At 36.3% G+C, this 11,631-nt stretch overlaps 1 pseudogene; it reads left to right on the forward strand.

The window, feature by feature from the left end:
• The first annotated feature begins 3,457 nt into the window (after positions 1–3,457).
• LOC129035552 (bifunctional methylenetetrahydrofolate dehydrogenase/cyclohydrolase, mitochondrial-like) lies at positions 3,458–10,097 on the forward strand (annotated as a pseudogene).
• The last annotated feature ends 1,534 nt before the right edge of the window (positions 10,098–11,631 follow it).

Consider the following 11,631-nt stretch of genomic DNA (forward strand, 5'->3'; position numbering starts at 1 on the left):
GGGATTTGGCTTCAAGTTTACCCATCACCCAAATACTGAACATGGTACTCAACAGGTAATTTTTCAACTCATCCCTTTCCCATCCTTCCCTCTTTTGGAATGCTTAACATCTATTATTTCCATCTTTATGTCCACGTGTACTCATTGTTTATTCCCCATGTATGAGAATGTGCAGTATTTGACTTTCTGTTTCATTTGTTGATCCTTTATATCATTTTTTGTTTTAACTTTGTTTAGTTATGCTCTGATCTTTGTTATTTTTTGCTTCTAAATTTGGATATTGTTTGCTTTTCTAGTTTGTTGAGGTGTGACACATTGTTAATTTGAGTTCTTTTCTTTCATTTTGATGTAGGTATTTAGTGCTATAAACTTTCCTTTTAGCACTGCTTTCGTTGAATCTCAGAAGTTTTAGTATGTTGTGTCTCTATTTTCATTCATTTAATTTTTTTTAATTTCTGCTTTAGTTTTTTTCTTTTTTTTTTTTTAACCAAAAAGTCATTCAGGAGCAAGTTGTTTAGTTTCCATGCATTTGTGTTGTTTTGACAATTAATCTTGCTGTTGATTTCTAATTTATCCCACTGTGGTCCAAGAAGATACTGCATGATTAAGTTTTTTTTCTTAAATTTCTTAAAACTTGCTTTGTGGCCAAGCATATGGTCAATTTTTGAGAATGTTCCATGCACAGATGAGAAAAATGTATTTGCTTCAGTTTGGAGGTATAATGTTCTTTAAATATCTATTAGGTCCATTTGTTTTATAGCCCATTTTAATTCCAGGCTTTCTTTGTTGATTTTGTGCCTCAAAATCTTTGTGCCTTTCTTTGTTGATTTAGTGTTGTCAGTGGTGTACTTAAATCTCCCACTGTTACATTCCTATCGATTTGTCTTCATAGGTCTAGTAGTATTTGGTGTATAAATCTGGGTGCTCTGGTGTTGGGTTCGTACACATTTAGAATAGTTAAATCTTCATATTGCATTGAACGCTTTATCATTACATAGTGGTCCTTTTTTTATTATTGTTGGTTTAAAGTCTGTTTTATCTTATAAAAGAATAGCTACTTCTGCTCACTTTTGTTTTCCTTCTGAATGATATATATTTATTCATCTCTTTGAATCTGTAAGTTTCTTTTGCCACTAGATAGGTCTCTTATAGGCAACAGATCATTAGGTCTTGTTTTTTAATCCAATTTGGCACTCTATATTTACTACATTGAGCATTTAGACCATTAAATTTAAGACTAATAATGATATTTGAGGTTTTGTTACTTTGATTGTTTCGTTAGCTAGTTGCCTTGGTGTCTCAATGATGTTATTGCTTCATAGGATCTGTTAGTTTTGTACTTGTGTATTCTTTTAGGATAGCAAGCATTATCCTTTTGTTTCTATGTTTAGAACTCCTTTGAGTATTTCTTGTAGGGATGGTCTAGTCATGACAACTTCCATGAGCATTGGTTTTTCTGGGGAAAACTTTACTTATCTTCAGTTATGAAGCTTAGTTTGGCATGATATAAAATTCTTGTCTGGCATTTTTCTTTTGTTTAAGGAAGCTGAACATAAGCCCTCAAACTCTTCTGGTTTGTGATAATTCTTCTGAAAAGTCCACTGTTAGTCTGATGGAATTCTCTTTATAGATGAATTGATGCTTCTCTCTAGCTTCTTTTAAGACTTCTTCTTTCATGTAGACCTTGGATAGTGTATTAGGTTGTTTTCATTCTGCTAATAAAGACATATCTGAGACTGGGCAATTTACAAAAGAAAGAGGTTTATTGGACTTACAGTTTCACATGGCTGGGGAGGCCTTCCAATCATTGCAGAAGGCAAGGAGGATCAAGTCACATCTTACATGGATGGTAGCTGGCAAAGAGAGAGAGCTTGTGCAGGGAAACCCTTATATTACCATCAGACCTTGTGAGACTTATTCATATGAAAACAGCAGGAGAAAGACCTTCCCCCATGACTCAGTTACCTCCCACCAGGACCCTCCTACAACACGTGGAAATTCAAGATGAGATTTAGGTGGGGATACAGCCAAACCATATCAGATAGTCTGATGACTATTATCCTTGGTAATGTTCATATTACATAGTATCTCTCAGGTGTTTTCTGAATTTCTTATATCTGATGTTTACATCTCTAGCAAGATCAGGAAACTTCATCCATTACACTCTTACATATGTTTTGAAAATGTCTTACTTTTTCTTATCCCCAAGAAATGCCTGTAAATCATAGGTTTAGTTACTTTATATAATTCCATATTTCTTGAAGGCATTGTTTGCTATTTAAAATTCTTTTTTCTTTATTGTTTTCCTGACTAGGTTAATTTAAGAGATCAGTCTTAAATCTCTAAAATTCTTTCTCCTGCTCAGTCTGGTCTATCATTAAAGCTTTCAACTGTACCTTGAAATTTCTCAAGTGAATTCTTCATTTCCAAAAGTTCTGTTTGTTTGTTTGTTTTTAAGATATATCTCTCTCTTCATTTCCTGAATTGCTTTTGTGGTTTCTTTGTGTTGGTTTTGAAACTTCTCCTGAACCCTATTGATCTTTATTACAATCCACACTTTGAATTCCTTATCTGTTATTTCTGAATTTCCTTTTTGATTAAAGTTCATTATTAGAGAGCTATTATGGTCCTTTAGTTGGGTCATGGCTTTCAGATTTTTCATGGTGCTAAAAATTCTTACAGTGGTTCGTTTTTATCTGGCTTACACTTCTTGTTGGTGAATTTACATTCACATGGTTGGTTTTGTTCCTCCCTTCTTATTTTATTTTATTTCAACCCTCCATGAAGTTGTGACTGTAGAGTATATTGGATAGAGTCTTTTGACTTTGCTTCTATAGCCCCGTGCATGTCTGTTGGCCAGTTTTATGTTGGGTTGTGCTATTCAGCCTACAAACTAGTAGGTGGTGCTTGTGGGTAACAGCCAGCTATAGAAAAAGCAGATTAATATATACTGGATCTTTGTTAGTCATAAGGTGCTCTCTGTTGTTTCAGATAATAGGCTGGACAGTAGAATGACTGGTGCCCTGAGCTTCATTTTCAGTTATGGGGTTGTGGGGATGGTTTTGTGGAGCTGGGCCACCTGGTTTGCATATGAATACCCAAATGATGAGCACAGCCACCAACCCTGACAGGGCAGCTGGGAAAGCTACTGAAAAAATGTGCTAAGGTCTCTGTGGAGGTTAAGGTGGCACCAGCTCCACATCCTAGATTGTCAGGAACATGATGTGTTTTCATAACACACCCTTGTCCCAGGGCTCTTGGCTCTTGGTTCAGACACACACTGTTGTCTACTTCCAGGCTACAGCATAGATGAGAGCCATAGGAAATGACTGCCCTGAAGCACTCCGCAGAAACGATTTTGGGACAAGGACCTCTTCACTCAGCCCTGTACAGGCATGTTTGTGACTTCCTGTTCTCCAATGAAGTAACACTGCTACTTTGTATAAAGAAGGGCAGAAGCTCTACCTTTTGGCATGTGCAGGTGGGTGTCAGGTGTGGTGATTTCAGCTGATTGGGTTGGCCCATCCTCAGGCCCCAAGGGACCGATCAGGTGCAAGCAACCTTGGACCGAGCTAGGTAATACTCCAATTCTCAGGCCCCTAGATGGCCAACTGAACAGCATGTGCAAGTCCTGAAGGGACTAGACAAATATCAGGTTAGTGGACTTGTTCTCAGGGCCCCAGAATTCAGGTACTGGCTTGATAGGTAGGGTTGGGCTGTTCCTCAAGACACCAGCAGAACTCTCAGGCAGGGGCAGGCAGAATGCTCAGCTGGTGGCAGAATGGCAGAACGCTCAGGTGATTACAGGCCTATGTGGGCTGGGCTCTCAGAAGTGCTTTGGGCCACAGCTGAAATGGTCCAGTAGGAGCAAGGTGGCTGCATTATAGGCCTTTCATTGGGAAAGCCAGAGTCACCTCAACTGGAACTATGGAGTCTGGAAGCTGCAAGGTAAATGGATTGCTCACACTCACTCCCCCACACATAAGTAGCAATGCACTGTGCTGTTAGGGCTACACTTAGGTACCTGGCCTACCAACTCCCTCCTTGGCCCAGGGTTGGCAGGGACAATAGAAGCAGTGGCAGCAGGTACCATGGGAGCCTAAGGGCATATCACCAGCCTCTGGGAGCAGGGCTCTCAGAATAATGTTGGCCGACAGCACTACTTCTCACATGGGGCAAGGTGGCTATGCTGGGGACCTGACGCTGAAGTGGGCAGACACTGTTTAGTGAGAAGCAGGGGAGGCAGATCATTGTGTGGTATGTAGTCTGCCTACTCTTCCATACCATGGCTGCAGTATCTGTTTTTGTGGCACATAAAAGTGTCTGGCTTCCTTGCTCCACCCCTGGCAGGGTGGCAGCAGCTGGCACCAGGCTGCTCAGGAATCAGATTACTGTGGGATTCAACAAGGGCTCTAGCAGTGCCTCTGAATAGTCTCCAAGCAGCTATCTGTTGGTCTGGAGGCCTGTGAGGTCCAAGGGTTCTACTCTGTGTCTAGGATTGTAAACATCCACGGTGGAAGTGTGGAACCCTAGAGGTCTCTCCCTCACTCACCCCTTCTCCACATTAGGAAGCCTCTCCCAGCTCCATGCTGATCCCAGCTCAGCAGGCTACCGGGCTTCACTTTCCTCTGCTTTCCATGTTCTTGTCACTTCTCCAATTGATTCCAGTGTACTTCACTTAAGATGATCTCCTTGAAGTGCTAATATTTACTTGCTGTTTCGATTCATTTCCAGGAGAGAATTGCCCATTAACTGCTTCTAGTCAGTTTCTAGTCAGAAACGAAATGAAAGTGTTTTACATAGCAGATCAAATTTATAGCAAAAAATGTGTATTTATTATGAATAAAATTGATAGGTAATAATCAGAATTTCAAACAAAACAACCCTACTTTACAGCAAACAATATTAGAACCCAGCACTCCAAGATTATTCTGTCATACATCATTTCCTAAAAGAAACAATAAAAATAAAAGATCACTCCTGGGCACACACAACACATCTAATTGAAAAGTTCTTGTGAAATATTTAAACCCAAATACGTAGTACAGTACATCAGTTGTACATGCTCAGATATAACATAAACAATATCTAATAATGGAACTTAAAGTTTAGTCCTTGAGAGATCATTTATTTTATGGTTTTTTTAGAATAGAAATTCACTTAGATATGGTATTTCTAATAAATGGCAGTAATACACTTGAAATTATATGTTTTAATTTCTCTACATTAAATTATAAATTAATGTCCTTATATAAAGGCAAAAATACTTTCTATAATTAACATATTTAATAACTTAAAACTTCATTTTAATTGCCTGATTTATAGTTATTTCCACAAATCTTGGCTTGCTGGAAATGGATGGTTAAATTTTTACTGCAAAACCTGAAATTAGTGTCTCATAAACTGATTTCACAAATTTAAAATATTATAAAAACCTTTAGGATTCATAAAATTATTAATTATATACATTAATATTTTTCAAAACAATTGCTCATTTAAAAGTATATGTTATTTAAAAAATTGGGAGGATTTAGGGTAAAAAATTTACTAAGTGATGTAGGATTAGAAGCAGGGGTCATAAATAAGAAAATGTTTTACCAAAAATAATGAAAAATAATGCTTGTGATTTAAAATTAACACAACACCTGGACAACTTTAAAGATAAATATATAGCAAAAGTGAGTTTTTAAAATATATTTATTATTTAGAGAGTCAGCATAGTACAGTTGTTAAGGAATCAGTCAGTATCTTACATATTCTGACAATTCACTTATCAGTATACTGACTGTTAAACGTGAGTAAGAATAATTACCTCATAGGGTTTTTACATGTATTAAAAACGTTAATGTGTGGAAAGCACTAAATGGTTTTTAGCAAATAGTGCATACTTAACGTCAGATGTAATGCACAATGTGTTGTTCTGATTTGGTAAGTGAAGTCATGTCTTTAAAATAATACCTCTTCCTATAAAGGTACCCCTTTGTAGGGTACAAGGAAGCTCTCTTTTGATGCTTAAACAGTTCTGCATTTTTATTGTGGTGGTGGCCACACGAATCTTGAGTGATAAAATTGTATAAAACTACACACACACACACACACAACTGAGTGTATATAAAAACTGTTAAAATGTGGACAATGTCTACAGATTGTATCAATGTCCATTTCTTTGTTTTGACATTGCACTGTAGTTGTGTGATTTTATCATTGGGGGAAGTTGGGTGAATAGTATATATTACCTCTCTGTACTAATTTTGTAAACCTCTCTGAGTCTATATTTGTCTTAGTCCATTTTTTGTTGCTACAACAGACTGCCATAGGCTGGATAGCCTCTAAAGGATAGAGGTATATTTGGCTCATGGTTCTAAAAACTGGGAAGTCCAAGATTGGGCAGTCACATCTAGTGAGGGCCTTCTTGCTGTGTTATCTCATGGCAGAAAGATGGAAAGACAAGTGAGCACATGCAAAAGAGAGAGACACCAGGAGCCCACTCTTGCTATAGCTAAACTGCTCTTGCAATAACAACATTAATCTAATCATAAGGACTTGGCCATAATATACCAGTTCCCTCTCATTAGTCCCCACCACCCAACATTGTTGTGCTGGAGATTGAGTTTCCAACACATGAACTTTGGGGGAACTCATTCAAATCACTGAAATAATGTTTTCAAAATAATAAGTTAAAAACAGAGTCTAGAAAAGTCACAAACAGAATTCCAGTTTTCTGTATCATTCATTATTTTTGATACCTTATAGGAATAAACCAGATTGGCTACTTAATTTTGAGAGCCCAGTGAAAAATGAAACTTCAGAGGCCCTTGTACAAAACAATTAATATTTTTAGGATAGCAACAGCAAGCACTTAACCAAGTGTAGGATCATTCCAAAGGTAGAGTTGTGTGAAATTGACTACACAGATTGCATGACTGTAAAGCAGCCCCTGGCAGCATTTTGTTAAATAAGAAAACCAAAAAGTTCATCTGGATATGTGGACAAAATGAAAATATCTGAGATCATCAGAAACTTACCAGGGGATCTAGCTAAATCTGAGAACAAGTGTTTATCCAGAAGATAAAGACAGACATTAAGTGCAGAAAACCTCCTTTGTGCTATGTAAATTATGATGTTTTGTAAACATTCACCAAAGCGGCTTTGACAACAGTGTCACTAATGCTCCATTTTATCTACAAGGACTATATTGAAAGATAAGGGACATGGTAATTGCAGTCCCATTGAAAAATTTAAATACCTTAAATTAGAGCAGATTTAGATAATATTTGGTAACTTTTAAAACAAGTAATAATAATGAAATAGAGCCTCTTTTATGTAGTTTTCCTAGGGCTTTTTCCTCACTTTGCTTTTTGCATCTTGAAAGAAACCAACCTTGGATGTCTCTAATCATGCACTCATACACTTATCACTTTTCTTGTCATCAAATTATCTTATAATGCTTACTCAGTAATCTGCTATGATGATCAAAGTTAATTGTTAATAAATCAAACATATTTTAAATATATATCAAAAACTTCTAGATATACAAAGCCTAACCAGAATCTATTTAATAATGGAACATACATGCAAACCAATGATATGTGTGAATATATTTTTAAATATCAATATTAGTGAAGGAAGGCTGTGAAGCAATGTGAGAATGAGTAACTCCAACTCAAACCTTTTTTTTTCCCTTTTCTGAGCAGTAATGAATTTCAAATTCATTTCAGAAATACTATTTTTAAAGATACAAACTTTACATCACCATACAGGATCAAATGAAATGTCATAAGGCATAAAAATGGATATACAATCACTTAACTAATTTACACTGTGAAATTCACTACAAAGGTAGCTTACTGTGAACATTAAGAGATACTTAGTTCCAAAAACATCAGAAAAGTCTTGTGTTAATTCAAGTTCAAGGACCACATGTTAACAGACTGAAGTATGTAAAAGTTAACATCTATAAGCCTACATATTAAATATGTAAGGAATACAGAATATATTGATCAACATTTCAACGTTATTACTTTTTAGCCAAAATTGTAAATATTTTTATTAAATTATATAAATGACTTTATTAGTTTATAATAAAATACTTTATAATGTTATTTTATATCAAGTTATGATTTACAACTTCCTTTTAACATGACCTTCTCTAGCTTCTTTGCCGATCATTTTAGCACTGGCTTAAAACCTGGGTGATGAAATACTATGTACAACAAACCGCCACCATACATACGTGTTTACCTCGGTAACAAACCTTCACATATATCCCCAAATCTAAAATAAAAGTCTAAAAAAAGAAACTTGTTCACAGAAAAATGAATGTTGTGAGCTATTTAAAATGTAAAAATAATGACAGGATATGTTTATAATTTTATACGTGTGTGTGTGTATAAACTGAGTGTTTCTGACAGTGGCATTTTTAGCAATGTCATTTAGGGGAAAACAGATGGATATACAACTGGGCTCTTTAAAAGAATAGACAATAGTTTCCCAGCAACTGCTCTAATGTCTGCCCCCTCTGCCGCCCTAGTGCTCACGCGGTGCAGAGCTGTCACCTCCGCCATCTTCCCTTCCACCTCGCAGGAATTCACAATTTGGCCTAACGCACAGAACTTGTGTTTGGAAGCAAAGAGTAAGACTTGCAACACTGGCTTCTCCCACAACCCCATGGCTTAACATTAGTATATCATTTTTATCTGAATATGCAGCTACCATTTTCTCTAAGTGTATTGCTTTCAAAGGAAACGTTTTATTAAGTGCAAGTTAAGTCCTTCTCTCTGAGTATTTATATATACAGTATATATACATATATAAGGTGATATATATATATATCTCCTTATGGATATGTGTAAATATATCTATTATATATCAAGGATGATTATGTGTAAATATATTTATTATGCATCAAAGATGTGTGTGTGTGTGTGTATGTTTGCATAAACCCAAGAGAAGTGCAGAGAACATCACACACCAGGGACTGTTGTGGGGTCGGGGGAGTGGGGAAGGATAGCATTAGGAGATATACCTAATGTAAATGACGAGTTAACGGGTGCAGCACACCAACATGGCACATGTATACATATGTAACAAACGTGCACGTTGTGCACATGTACCCTAGAACTTAAAGTATAATAATAATAATAAAAGAAAGCTGTTGTCATTTCTTAAAGGAAAATGGCTGAGCCGATCAAGCAGGAAGTGCAGCAGGTGGAAGAGTGGGTGGCTTCTGGGAACAAAGGACCACACCTGAGCCTGGTTCTGGTCGATAATAATCCTGCAAGTCATTCCTATATCCTCAAGAAAACCAGGACAGCTGAAGATGTAAAAATTGGCATCGAGACAGTTGTAAAATCAGCTTCAATTTCAGAGAAGCTATTGTTGAATTTAATCAATAAACTGAAGAATGATGATAATGTAGATGGCCTCCTTGTTCAGGGGCCTATTCCAGATCACATCGATGAGAGAAAGACCCGTAATACTGTTTCTCCAGACAGGGATGTTGATTGCTTTCATGTACTTAATGTTGGGATGTTGGTCGAATGTGTTCTCACCAGTATTCCATGCTACCAGCTCCCCCATAGGGTATGTGGGAAATGGTGAAGTGAACTGGCATTCCAGCCCTAGAGAAGAATGTGATTGCAGCTGGGAAATAAAAAAAATGTTGGGATGCTCATTTTAATGTTATTAAACACAGATGGGGTACATGAAAGTCCTGGAGGTGATGCCACAGTTACAATATCTCATCAGTACACTCCCACAGAGCAGTTGAAGAAAAATATAATTCTTGCAGATATTGTAGTATCTGCCTCAGGCATTCCAAATCTGATCACAGCAGATGTCAAGGGAGAAGAAGTAATCATTGACATGAGAATACATAGAGTTCAAGATCCCATAATGGCTAAACCCAAGTTGGTTGGAGATGTGGATTTTGAAGGAATCACAAAAAAGCTGCTTACATCATTCCAGTTCCTTGGGGTGTTCGTCCCAGGACAGTTATGATGATAATGGAGAATATGATTATTACTGCCAAAACATTGCTGAGGCCTGGAGAGCAGTAAGTGCTGAAGTCTAAAGAGTTTGTAGTAGCTACTCATTAACTATTGTGTCTTCTATGTCATGAACAGCACTCCAAGCCAGTTCAAGAAGCAAAGCACGTCAGCAGTATTTTTTGTTTATTTTATACTAAAATAGATTAAAATGATGCTTTGTATTCATTGAAACCTTAAGTGCTTGGGTGTTTGAGCACATAACTCTGCAATGCCTCACCAGGGAACATTCTAGTATCATGCAAGGGCTATGCGATCTAGTCAAGAGCAGCCATTGACCTAGTTAGTAACATGGGAGTCACTGTCACACTGAGAATGGATGCTTAACTTTATCAAGCCACTTCAGTTAAAAAATTGGCCTTTTCTAGGACTGCATTTCTCAAGTGCTGTTCCAATAAGAGCTAATACTCATTCTAGTTTCCAAACCTTGTCAGTTCAACTGCTCAAACCAAAAGAAAAATATTTCTGGAGAAAATTAGGGAAAAGGTGTAAAGAAAAAAAATGGTAGTAACTGAGTAGAAAAAACATTACTCATATATATGCAGATTTATCCAAGTAGAACCAAATTGCCTAGGGAAAAAGAGAAATGCATTAAACAACACATTCAAGTTGAAAAAATGTTGATAATTTTCCTAAGCTGTCTTTTTGTGGCTTAGTCATTGGGGAAACCTTTAGAGTTGTTTTATTTGCTATTAGTCCTCATTTTAGGTATGTTACCCTTAAGTGTGTGGTCTCTCCATTTCAGTTTTCTAGGATTAAAAGGCTTGTTTCATAAATTATTCATGTTTGTTATCCTATTTGGCTTTTGCTATATATTTAAACTTTATTGTTAAATTTTTGTATTGTTAGGGGGTATTTGTAAAGCTTCTTTGAAATTTCTTGAAACCTATTTCTGAAAAACAAACTCGGCTTGATAATCATTTGGGCAACTTGTATAAGTCTGCAACTTATTTTTCCACCAAAGAGTTGTCAGCACCCTTCTGTTTTTCAGTGATGTACCCCACTGACTTCCCCAAAAGACTTTTAAGAGCTGGAACTAATATTGAATTTTTTTCCGAGTTTCTGAGTAGAGGGTTTTAATGTTTTAACAATACACACACACACACAAATAAGTGCAGACAATACATTAAATAAACAATAAATAAAAGTACTATAAATACATATTGTATACATCTTTCCCTGTTAATGAATATATAAATTAATTGCCATTATTTTCACCAACACAGCTTTCCTTTTAGGAATATACCATGATTAATTTAATAATTCTCCTATTGAAAGACATTTAAATTGCTTCCGGTTTTTCACTGATATAAGTTATTCCGATATATCCTTTTAACAACACCTTTACACACTTGTCCATTTTTAGCTTGAGATAAATTGCTGGAAGCGAATTACTAGAGTGAAAGACATGAACTTTGAAAGCTTTTGACAATAAATGAGGCTAAAGAAGTTTATGCTTCTGCACCATAATCTATGATAGTGTGTTACATTATTTATAACAGAAACTTTGCAGGCAAAACTATTTTTTCTTTGCTTAATTTTGTTTACAAATGTGGACAAATATATAAGCTTACAAGTGTGGTCA

The sequence above is a fragment of the Pongo pygmaeus genome, chromosome 3 (genome assembly GCF_028885625.2).
Source record: "Pongo pygmaeus isolate AG05252 chromosome 3, NHGRI_mPonPyg2-v2.0_pri, whole genome shotgun sequence".
Lineage (NCBI taxonomy): Eukaryota > Metazoa > Chordata > Mammalia > Primates > Hominidae > Pongo > Pongo pygmaeus.